Source organism: Meleagris gallopavo, chromosome 3, assembly GCF_905368555.1.
Source record: "Meleagris gallopavo chromosome 3, MGAL_WU_HG_1.1, whole genome shotgun sequence".
Classification (NCBI taxonomy): Eukaryota; Metazoa; Chordata; class Aves; order Galliformes; family Phasianidae; genus Meleagris; species Meleagris gallopavo.
This window is the reverse complement of record NC_139406.1, coordinates 81,740,519-81,753,731: the sequence shown is the minus strand read 5'-3', so window position 1 is coordinate 81,753,731 and position 13,213 is coordinate 81,740,519.

The following is a 13,213-nucleotide window of genomic DNA, read 5'->3' as shown; positions in this document are numbered from 1 at the left end:
AACCTTCTCTAGGTTCTCTTCTTCATCAGGTTGTACATATTTCGGACCTATAGAAATTCATGTGGCGTAATTTGCCAGTGCATTGGGTAGAAGTATGCTCTTGGTATTTTTAAATTGCAAATTATCTTCTAGTTCCTGTACTGTGAGAAACAGTGAACAGAGAAGCAACTTTTTCCATTCATCTTTTTTTAATCATCCAAATTATAAAATATCTGTTATATTTGTCACTTTCCAAGGCCAGGGTAGATTAGGCCCTTGGCAACATGATCTAGTGCTTGATCTAGCACTTGGCAACTCTGCCTGCAGCAGTGGGTTTGGAACTGGATGACCTTTGAGGTCTCTGTCTCTCCCAACCCAAGCCAGACAGTGATTCTTTATGCCATTTCTTCCTAGACGAATAGTAGCAGCCTATTTTGTGTTTTGGATTAGGGAGGATGGGTCAGCTGAGAATTTATGTATCAGGATTAGAGGGCAGACCAATATGGATGACATTGCACTGGGTGTGTGCTGCAGACCACGGGATCAAGACAAAAAAGTAGATGGAGTCTTCTTTGGACATCTGAAAGAAAATTTACATCACAGGCCCTGCCATTCATGGAAGACTTTAACCAGCCCTGTATCTGCTGGAACAGCAACACAGCACTTCAAGGCATAAGGAATCCATGAAGTTTCCAGAGTGGATGGAGGATAAATTGCTGAAACTGGTGACTGAGGAACTGATTGCACACTATGAGCCCACAGCAGGTCACACAAAGCTCATCACTGAGCATTAAACTAGTGTTGTTTCTTTTCTTTTTTTTCCACACATTCACATATCACATTGCATTTACTGACATTAAATTTCATGTTCAATTTAACAACCAAAGCACTCTGTATCACAAAATTAGAAGAATTTCATGACTTCAAAGACTTTTTCAACTATCCTAAATCATTTCATATTTTCCTTAAGCTTTGTCACCTCATACCCTGACTCCTTCTTTTATTGTAGATCATGTTATGGTTGGGCATGACAGCAGTTTCAGCACATTTCTATAAGGGTGACCTCTGAATTATAAAAGTGATCAGTTTAACTAGATATTAATAATCCATCTCATCATACCCCAGGATAATTTAATTTCTCTAAAAATCTTTTGAAAAAGACTTAGTCAAAGTCTTTTTGGAAAATCAGTTCAGCAGTGCCAATCTCACACATGGTGAATTCTTCAAAGAAATCTGACTTCTGCTCAATTTACAGCTTTCATGTATGTCTAGTAGCAATGTGTAGCTGAAACATTGATCTTTCCTAAGATTTGAATCACTTTGCAAATTAAAGTACAGGTTAAGTTTTTAAACTACAACTCTTGGTAGTGCTTTCTCGGAAGCACAGCAATATCTCATTGCAACATTTATTGGGGTATTTCAAAATACGTTTGGAAAGTATTTTTGAACCTAGTAAAATAATTGCTTTTTTTGGATATGGAAAAAATCTTTTTTTTTTTTTTTTTTTTTTTTAATCATTACCATCTCATACACATGTGAACAGTAGATGCCAGAACCAGGAATAAATATGAGCATCCCACCACTTAGCACCTTGCACTAGACATTATGTTCCAGTTCAGTACATTGCAAGATAAAAGAAAACTGGGAAGCTTTTAATTGTGTCCCTGATTTACAATACATTTTCCTGTGAACCTCTCCTTATTTTCATTATGGCTACGGATCATGAGAACTGCACAGAAAAAAAATTACTTCAATTTTATGTACTTAAGATGGTTTCAACGAAATAAACCTTATCTAGGAGTCACTTTATTTCATCGTAACAAATTGACAATTTTACATTAGAGTGACCAATGTTTACTCTGCAGGCATGTAGTTAATACTACCGGAAGATTTGTCTGACTGAGAGAGGGTATGAGCTATTTTTTCTTCCCAAACACAGCAGGTGTGGGTGTATACCCACACTGTAACATCTAGGAAGTCAGTGTGAATTAAGGAATGTGAACATGGACTAGAGGGATGATTCTAAGGTCAGTGCAAGAAGGGTTCTGATTTACCACCCTTGTAACCTATTCAGAAATATATTCTTATGTGAGTTTGATTTAAGAGGCTTATAACAAGAATTCTGTACCTGCTGGAGAAGATAATTTTACATGATCTTTGCACAGTCTTTAACAATGATCTAGTGCATGTGGAACAAGGAGCTCAGATTGTGTGTTTTCTATTGGATTTTTCTGAATTTGACATCCATGGACCATTCATAACATCTTCTTTAGATTTCTTCATATGTAACTTATCTCAGAATTTACAGATTCCCTCGCTTTTGTGATGGAAAGCTTCAGCTGATCTGCAGCTCCATTGTTTTAATTAACCGGTGGATTTTTACAACAGTTTGACTAAAACTGGATGTATGGTGGTAAATTACACCAGCATTTCCAATTTAACATGTTGGGCCTTTTCCAAATGTTCTAGCAATACAAATAATTTTCATATCAGATTTCCATTTTGCCTAATGTTTACATTATTAACTACAGTAATGCAGTTGCCAGGAATAAAGTAGTACTTGCGCAAGGCTTCACAGGCAATAACTTGATGCAAACAGTACTCTACATGGTTTTGAATATTTCCTTGCCTCTTACAGCACGAAGGGAGCTATTGCTTTTCACCTTGTTCACCAACAGCAATGAGGCTGTACAAAAAAGGAAATTATTTAAAGAGCACCGCATGTGTACATGTTGTACCCTAAGCAGATTGCATGCTTCTGATGGCTTGCAAAGGTCAAGAGCTGCTGTGTCAAAACCTTCTGGCCTTATCAACTAGCAAACACCGTTCTTGTATCCCTGTGATATATACATACAAAGGTTGCCAAGCATTGTAATTCTATATCTAGTCTCATTCAGTTCTGTAGGTTTTTGCCTGAAGACCCCACTGGTAGAACATAAATTGTAGAACAGAGATTATCCCCACAGGTTCAGTTTTCATTTCTAATGTGAGTTTTCATCTGCCATAGCTAAAGAAAAGGCTTGAAGATGAAAAGCGTGCACCGTCACAGGATGGAGACAGGCTGGTGACTAAACAGACTTTAAGTCTGGACACTGATGTGCAACCTATTGTAAGGAACCTGCTTTAGCAGGGAGTTGAACTTAATAATCTCCAGAGGTCTGTACCAACTCCTGCGATTCCGTAAACAGAAATCAGAATGTGCTGTTATGAGATTCTGTCAAGCTGGGTTTGCCCACTTGGCACCTGTTAGTCAGATTGCACACCTTGGCTATCCATACACCACTCTTCAGGAGAAATTAAGCCATTCACCTATCAGCACCCTTCAGCCTCTCAGGGAGGTGTGAGTGGCTCTGCAGACAAAAGAAAAAAACAAGCCTCAGGCAAGAAGGATGCTCAGGCCAGGTGACCACATTAAACTTGGTTTCAGGCAAATCTCCAGAATCACACAAAAGATAGACATAAAGACTGAGCAACCATGCTTTACCTACTGATCCTCTCCTACTCAGCACATCCATTGCTCCCCTTGGCTATTTCCTAAGACTTAAGATAACTCTCTTTAGACAACTGAATCCAGTCTACTGCAGCATTACAGCCATCTGGAAATAAATACGACAGAATACTTTCTTCCTTACATGGATCCATTAATAGAGGATGGTTAATATTTTGCTACAGAGCTCTTACAGCATGAGTAGTCATCTGTCCCATTGTGCTGTATGTCCCCAGCAGTCCCTTTCTGCCCTCCTGCTGCTTTATCCACGCTCCATGCAGATGTACCAGGTGCAAGGTGGGGAATATTAGGGAACCAAGCAGGAGAGCATCTGAGCTATTAACTCAGATTTTCTCCTCTAACGTCAGAAGATTCAGCCAAATAATTACAGCACACAGCTGGTGCCTGCTAATACACTTTAAATTTGATAATCTGTCCAGAAGTGAATAACATTTTTGTTCAGTGCAAGTTGGAAAGACAAAGTAAGAGAATTGAACGAGACAAGGTATTTTCAACATGCTCTTTTTCATTACTGTGCTTCAACTCTATTGACTTTCAGACTAGAGCAACAACTAGGCAAACAAAAGACTTCTGTTCCATCTTCAGAAGTTATACAATTTAACAGTGTTGTCTTCTTTTTCTTCCCAGACTTGCACAGTCTCAGCAACTCCTCTCTGTCAAAACAGTGTCTGCTCTCAACACCATGTTTTCTTAATTGCCCCACCTGAAGCAGAAATGTGCCAGTTACGTTCTTGTCCTGATTATCAGACAACTCACTGGAATGTATCATACCATTTCACCACTGAAGTCAAGGTCTGTGTAGTGAACATTTAAAATATGTACGGAGGCATAGTTATGTATGAAAGCATTTATAAAGCAGTTCTGTTTGGGAATTGAGCTGACTGCTCAGGGAGCTCCATTTGGGCAGAGAGAATCTCTGTGTCCTCCTGGAGCCCCACCTCAGCTATACCCTCAGAGAGCTGCTGAAGGCTTCTACCCACAGAGAAAGTATTTGAACCAGAGATTACCAAAGCTCTTGTCCAAATATTTATCCAGTCTCCTAGCATGGCTGAGACATACAAGCTGTTACTTTGCCCACAGTACTGATGGGAAAACAGCATTTAGAGACCCAGACAAAAGGATAATCAGGAAGTTTAGCATTTCCTGTGAAAAAAGAGATTCATGCCTGTGCTCTATGTCTTTCTTTCTGCATACCATATCAGGGAAGGATGTGTGCAGGACTGAGATCCACTGGGCACTTACAGAAGCTTCCTGCTTCCTTCTCCTCCCAAAGGCTCAAGCTTTTTGAATGGACACTCCAAAGGAATTTTTGACATTAAGTGGCAAGCTTTAAAATTCTGTATCAAACTGTGCTGTCTTCCTTATAAAATGGTATGTAGCTGCAGTTGCATGCACAGAGAATGAAATATGTTTTTAGAAGAGCTAAATTTACCAACCCATTAGTAAGACAATGGTGATAAACAACATAGCTCATCGTGAAGACATGACTCCTAAACTATGGAGAAGAACTGATCTGTATTTGAATACCTAGATGCAAATTATACATATTAATATCTCTACTTTACATTCATCATCAGTGGGTTGTGCTGGCAATCCAATATGTTGAGGACAACCCATTGCAGATTCATTCTCAGGATAGGAAGATTAAAGGACAACAAGAAAATCTTTTATCACCTGCTGCCCAGTGAGATGGGCTGTATCTCAGCTGGCATTTCTCAAAATGCTCCAGGTTGAGAAGATGAAGCCAGCAGAGGGGCTGCTGTGAAATGTTCTCATGAGGTATATGATGACCCAGCAGATACTCATAGGTACAGCAACCTCTAGCAGGCTTCACCAATGATCTCACAACCTTGAGCATCACCTCTGAAACTATTTGCAACGTGTGCATTCACTGGGAAGAGAAAAGAGGCACTGTAAAGTATCAGCCTCTGTATTCAAGTTTAGGAAATGTTTTAATATAGACCAGTGGAGTATTAAATGAAAGAGAAAAAACAAACACATTAAATTTGTATTGTAAAATCAAATCTTTGTGTGTGAAAAAGACTTGCAAATTTACAACTATTTAAAAATAGGGAATTTTACAGCTGAATGAAAATGTTTAAAGCTACTAGGGAAAAAATAAAGACATTTTACTTCTTTATATAATTTGTTCAAAGGTTATTTACTAGATAGTCCATACAGAATTATTCTAAGTAGCCATGTGAAACACAGGACATCAGATATAAGAGGGCACAGAGAGGTAAAATGACATCACATTGCTGCCCAGACTTAACCATATTTTTTAGATCCTCAGGGTTGCTCCTCACTTGAAACAAGCAGATGGCACAGAAGAACATTCACCACAAGGAGTGGTGTGGCCATTTGTAACTTGGGGTTATAAAGCTACACAAGTAAAAAAAAAAAAAGTGAAGCATAACTAACTGGAGAGTCCAACTTCACAAGAGAGGAGAAGTTATGCTAAGTTCTCTGATCCTACACAGCATGCAGAGACTAGCAAAGCCCAGAAGGTATCAACGTATTTTAAAGAACTTACTGCAGATCACTTTTTCCTTTGCTTATCCATCATGATCAGAGATCAGATTTAAGGCCATCTATGATAGCAGAAGATATCTTCATTAGAGTGGCTGAGGTAGCTATGCAAACTTTGGCAGAGAGCTCTGCACTGCTTTAGGTGTTTGTGAGTTTTCTTATCCCCTTCGTTGGGGCCATTTGCATGTCAGAGACCACACCTGTGTTTTTCCATCTGGGACCAACCATGATCATGAACATTGTTGCTGAATTGGCATAATTCCTGGTCATAACTCAGTGCTTTTCTGGCCCAATTTCCAGCTGAATTGTGTCATTGTTTTATGTTTGTTGAACTCTCAGCTCCTCCCAAATAATTTTTGAATCTTCTGGCTCACAGCAGCCAAATTTGATAGAGGGGGAAAGGTCCCAACATTATTAAGCTTCTGGCAAGTTCTGGATAAATACTGAGCAACCAGAGAAAGGAGAGAAACTTCATTAATTCCCCCATTTAGATGACTGTGCTGTGACCTTAACTGCTTTCAGAAACTGGGCAATTCCCATAGCCTCAAAACATAAGCACTTGCCTAACAATTTTTGCCATTCGTTCTGCTGCTCTTGTAACGATCTAGTCATGCAAATGCTGATATTTAGCTGATTTGGCCCACAAAAAGATTAAACAGAAAAGACATGTCATGTTCATTGCAAGGATATGTCATTTTACCTCATCTTCCAGGGGTTCCACCCTTTCTCAAGTAAGATCCCATGTTAAATCCTACTCCTGACCATGCTAGGACACTCAGTTTTATAGCCATGTAGCAATAGCTAAATTTTCCCAACCATAAACATAAAGATGTACTCAGCAGAGCTCCAAAATTTATTTTGTTAGTGGCAGCAGAGCTGATTCCCAGACTATGAAGAGAAAGGGAGGATGTGGAGAAAAAGCCCTGCTGAGTACTGCAAGGCTGGGAATTTTTCTGTTGCCCACTTGAATGAGCACCCCACTATCAGGAGATGATCCTCACTGTCTACCATCACCACTCCTGCCACTATTGTTCTTGGCAGTGCACCATTTACTGAAGACTGAGCTAGGCCTGGGTGCAAACCTGCTGTGAGCCAAGGTAAGTATTTCCCAGTAGAATATAGGCTGATTTAAGAACACAGTGAATACATGCTTGGCATAACGTCATCAATATCACATGCAAACCACCTCCCTCCATGACCAGAAGTGCTGGATACTGGTATAAAGGCTGCCAAACTGCTTTCTATTTTCTCAGATGCTTCTTGTGCAACAGTGAAACAGAAAGGGAGTGATTTGAAGAAAGGGACAGATACAAATGGAAAATCATGAGTGTCACAGAGTTTTCAACATTTATTTTCTTAGATGAGTCTGCACAGCATTTGTTGTAGGAAAGCAACACTAATCTTAGCCAGAAAAACTCATGCTTTGTGGGTGTGGCACAGAAAGTCTTTGCATATGGGAGCCTTTGGGAAGGAAACCGAATGGCTGGTATGTCTTAGTGCAGAAACAGATACAAACAGTGAGACTGTACAGTGCTGATTTGTTGGATGCTGCAGCCTTAATGAGATAGAAAAGTTCAGAATAGAGGCAGTTTTCTATTGCTTCACTGTCCTGCAGTGCTCATCCCTTTCCCATCTGTGTAATTGGCAACCTGAAGACCCCATGGAATAAGCAATTTTTATGCCTGTGCTTCAGGACAGTGGGATTCACCCTGCCCACTCCGCAGGGCACACTGCAGCACGTAGCACACTCTTCCATGCCTAGCTAACCTTCCTCTGCAAAGCACTGTCCTCAGCCAGCAAACAACCTGTTTCATTGCTGAAAAATAGTGGATTACACATGGAGAAGGGATAATGAAAAGGAAAGGTGGATGGATTTACTTCTGCAAAACCTGCTCAGCTGGGTATTATCTTTGTTCTTTTTTTTTTCTTGCCAGAGTTTAGTTTGGCTCCAGAGTTGGGCCAATCAGATAGGCAGTCCATATCTAAGGGATTTGGAGCAGCAGCTCCAGCACTGAGCTGTCTCCCATAAGCAGTCAGCAAAAAGTGAATCAGCTGCTACACTAACAAACATGAACAATAATAGAAAGTAGATTTCCAGTCTTCCTTCTTTACAGCAGTTTTGTTTTCCCTTGCAATGGCAGCGGTGATTACCTTATCTGTGCACACCAGCCAACCACACAATCCAGGAAAAGCCATCATCCAAGAAATACCCATTTAATAAGTCTTGGCATGGTGAACACAGTCTTAGGAAGGCAGGATCCCTGAAAGAATATCTTCCCTCAAACAGGCTCTGCAGTGACAAACACAAACCTGGAGATATGAGATGAATGAAATTTCCAGGAGGGGAGCATCTAGTATTACATCTGCAGAGAGCTCTGCAGAAGTCCTTGTTCCTCCAGTTTGTGGAAATTTCTTACCGGTTACTGGCATTGGATAAACATGAATTTTAATCTCCAAATGCAAAATCCCACATTTTTTGCATGGAGACTAAGTAGATGGGTAATTTATGCTCCTTCCTACAACCCAGCCCCTCAGCTTTCCATTAGAGAGCTGGTCAATGTCTTCTCCCATAGGACCTTGATCTTTATCATGCATCTGTTAACTGCAGTACCAGGGGATCTAGAAAAGATCAGCCAAATGGAGACAGAAAAATTATATGATTGCTCTGTATAAATATATCAGGAGATTAATCACCAATGGAGAGAAAAAGCTATTTAATTACAAGAATATGTTGGCAGAAGAGCAAGTGGTTATGAACTGTCTGCCCATTAATAAATTTAAGCTGGAAATTAGACAGAAGACTTTACTCATTAAGGAAGTGGGGATCTGAAACAACCCCAAAAAGAGATGACAGAGATAAAAATCCCAAGAAAGGGCTTGATCCACTAGGAACAGATCACAGAATCACAGAATCATAGAATTGTAGGGGTTGGAAGGGACCTCTAGAGATCATCGAGACCAATCCCCCTGCCAAAGCAGGTTCCCTACACCAGGTCGCACAGGTAGGCGTCCAGGCGAGACTTGAATATCTCCAGAGAAGGAGACTCCACAACCTCCCTGGGCAGCCTGTTCCAGTGCTCCGTCACCCTCACCGTGAAGAAGTTCTTACGCACATTCGTGCGAACTTCCTGTGCTGCAGCTTATGTCCGTTTCCCCTCGTCCTGTCTCCACGTACCACTGAAAAGAGACTGGCCTCACCACTATGGCCGCCACACCTCAGATATTTATAAACCTGAATCAGGTCCCCTCTCAGTCTTCTTTTCTCAAGGCTAAACAGACCCAGTTCACTCAGCCTTTCTTCATAGGGGAGATGCTCCAGGCCCTTCACCATCTTTGTGGCCCTCCGCTGGACTCTTTCCAAGAGATCCCTGTCTTTTTTGAACTGGGGAGCCCAGAACTGGACACAGTACTCCAGATGAGGCCTTGCCAGGGCAGAGTAGAGGGGGAGGATCACCTCCCTCGACCTGCTGGACATGCTCTTTTTAATGCACCCCAGAATGCCATTGGGCCACGAGGGCACACTGCTGGCTCACGGCCAACCTGTCGTCCACCAGGACGCCCAGATCCCTCTCTGCAGAGCTCCTCTCCAGCAGCTCATCCCCCAGCCTGTATTGGTGCATGCAATTATTCCTCCCTAGGTGTAAGACCCTACACTTGCTTTTGTTGAACTTCATCCGGTTTCTTACTGCCCAGCTCTCCAGCCTGTCCAGGTCTCACTGAATGGCAGCACAGCCTTCAGGCGTGTCAGCCAATCCTCCCAACTTTGTATCATCAGCAAACTTGCTGAGGGTGGCCACTATCCCCTCATCAAGGTCACTGATGAAGATGTTGAACAAGACCGGACCCAGCACAGAGCCCTGGGGGACACCACTGGTTACAGGTCTCCAGCCAGACTCTGCACCACCAATGACAACCCTCGGCGCTCTGCCAGTCAGCCAGTTCTCAACCCACCTCACTGTCCACTCGTCTATCCCACACTTCCTCAGCTTTGTTATAAGGATGTCGTGGGAGACAGTATCAAATGCCTTTCTAAAATCAAGGTAGACTACATCTACCGCTCTTCCCCCATCCACCCAGCATGTGACAGCATCATAGAAGGCCACCAGGTTGAGCACAACCTCCCATTGGTGAACCCATGCTGACTACTCCTGATAACCTCCTTTTCTCCCAGTTGTCTGGAGATGGTATCCAGCACAAGCTGTTCCATCACCTTTCCAGGGACGGAGGTGAGGCTGACAGGCCTATAATTACCCGGATCTTCCTTCTTGCCCTTTTTGAAGACTGGAGTGACGTTGGCTATCCTCCAGATCACCTAAAATGATAGCTGGCAGCTGGAGTGGACTGGACCCTGAAGCTCAAAAGGTCCCTCCCCTTCCAATGCTTTTGATGCCAGTTTGAAGGGAAAACCAAACACACATGCTCCTAACTTTCTTGTCTTTATGTTAAACCCTACAACCTAAAGTACACCGAGAGTTATGAGCATCTCAACGAGGAAGAGAAAATCACCGGCAAGTGCTGTTGTTCTCTGAGGTTTGCTGGGCCTCTTCCTCTGGCTAGATAGAGCACAACACACACTATGGCAATCAGACACGGCTGTAAAACATCCTAGAACAAGTATTTTGATTCTTGATGACTCTTGTTTACAGCTGATACCTATTTGTCAAGTTATAATGCCTGTATGCCATGATGTGACGTTATCATATCACAGAAGTAGTCATTTTCCTTCTACGTCATTTCTATTAATCTCAGAAGGGCACTGCACTTCTGCTATTTATTATTTACACTGCAGTGTCGTCTACATGCCCCCATTATGTCAGAACTCTGTGTGCTGAGTGCTACACAAATGCCTCAGAATGTTTAAAGGTTGGATTTAAGTTGAATATTAGAAAAAATTACTCTTGGAAAGAGTGGTGAGACATTGGAACAGTTTGCCCTTGGAGGTGGTGGAGTCACTGTCCCTGGAGATATTCATACAAGGTAGATGTGGAACTGAGGGACATGGTTTAGTGGGCATAGTGGGGGTGGTTTGATGGTTGGCCAAGATGATCTTAGAGGTCCTTTCCAACCTTAATGATACTGCGATTATATGATTCTGTGACAAAGCTCATAGGATTTTCCATCCATAACATTGTACCAGTTAAAGCCCAAACAGTGTTAATAGCTCTTCAACTGTATAAATAGAAACGTATTTTTATTTCATTGTGATGCACCCAGGCAGTCACCTGTGCTCTTGCAATGAAGAACTGGATAACTCCTGTTTGCCAATCTCAAAGCTGACAGTTTGAGATCCAATTGTCAACAGCTACTCAGATGCTGAGACAAAGGGGTGAAGATGCCACTGGAAGGGAGATTCACTGTTGGCTTGTGTTGCACAGTGGCTGTCACTCCTTTGGGATGTCTGGAGATTGTTTTGCTCCCATCTGGCAGTGTCATACACCACCTTGCCCTGGAGAAAATGACTGTCTAAAATTCAGTGGAGAACTGATCCCGGCAGTGTACGTGAAGATTTTAAAGCATCCACACGATGCCAGCTTGCCACTTGTTATCTACCATTAGCACCTTTCCACATTATTGCAGAGGTGAGCTTTAAATCAGGGCGGCCAATTCCCAGTATTTTTACAAGCGCTACTAATCCCGGATCTCAGTGTTGTTGGCCACCAGCTGCCAAAGAGAGCATCTTTAAGGAGCAGTGTCTGAGATTGAAACGGAACAGCAGATTTCTAGGCAAAAAAAAACTTAATGCAGCTAGTCAGGGAGACAGATGGCAGCTTCCCCCTGATGGCATCATGGGGGCTGGGGTTGCTCAACTCTCTCTTGCTGCACTTCAATATCTTCCAGCAGCTGTACAAAATTAATTCCAATAAATTAAGCCTCTTGTAGGGACAAATGATCTGGATGAAAACTATAGTGCTTGGAGCAATCGGCCATTTGAGACTTGGTGATCTCAGAGGTAGGAAAGCAGCACCCTTTCACCCTAAAGCCCCACTTGTTGGCTATATCATGGGCATTTGCTGAGGCAGTCAGACAAGTCAAAGTGTCAGGTGCTCTCAGTGAAGGAAATGAAACCAGGATCCAAAGCTCCTTCTCTATAACTGCAGCAACACCAGCCCAGTGATTTACAGAGAAGAAAACAGGCCAGCATATCCAAGTTCCCAAAAGCTGGCCTTCCCTAAGCACTGTATGGAGGTTCCAAGCCATAAATTCCTCCAGCCTGTCAAGAATCACTATACATCTGACGTGAACAGCGGGAAAAGCAGCTCAGCCTGTTGGAAAGATACAGTTCTGAGACCAAGATTCAACTTAATCTTTACAAATTTAACTTTGCTCCAACATCTTTACTGCAGTTATCCAGCTGTTTATGTCAGTTATTCTCTCTGTTTTAAGGCCGCTCAAGTGAAAATGGCACTGTTCATGTGGCTTGGGGGCTGAATGATGAAGGAACTGCATCTGGAACAGGTACATGTGTGCTGCTGCCAGCACCAGTCTCTTCTCAACTATGCAGCAGGCAACTATTACACTCAGCAGGGCTACTTCAGGATGTTTTTATTCCCAAAATTTAGGAGTTTAAGACTTTCTAGGATCCTGAGCCCAGTCATTTAAAAACTTATTTTCAAGAAGTGTATAACGGTGTGCCCAAGGGTATAAAACATTCAAAATGAGACAGAAGATTTGAGAAATTTTTGTGAGCATTACTTAATATCAATCTGCAAGTGTCCTTTATTTTTCCCCTTTACAAATACAGAACTGTTTATCCTCTACTGCATGAAGTGCTTCAAATGGACAATGTGTTCCTTTTTCACAATGAAAGCACTAGCATAAGTTAGTGATAGAGAATGAAGGAGTCAGAAACGTAGCTGCTGTTCCTCTTTCTGCTCTAGCTCCGCCTCAGTTTCATGGCTGTTAACCAGGTGCCAAACATTAACATTCACTGGTGGCATGTTCCACTCCCAGTTATGTAGTATGCTGAGAGTAGCGCTCTAAGATGCTTTCAGGGCATATGGTGCCCTAAGACCAGAAAAGGCAACAAGCCACATGCAGCTAAAGGAGTGCTTGTTACTATTTTCTGCCTTTTTTCCAGGAGAACTTAAACAAATATTCAACTTCTATTTATATCCTGTTTTATACAGAGGAGATTTTAACTCTTTCCTTTCTGCTTATAACTAAGAAAGTATAATTGCTGGAAAAGCATGAGGGAAA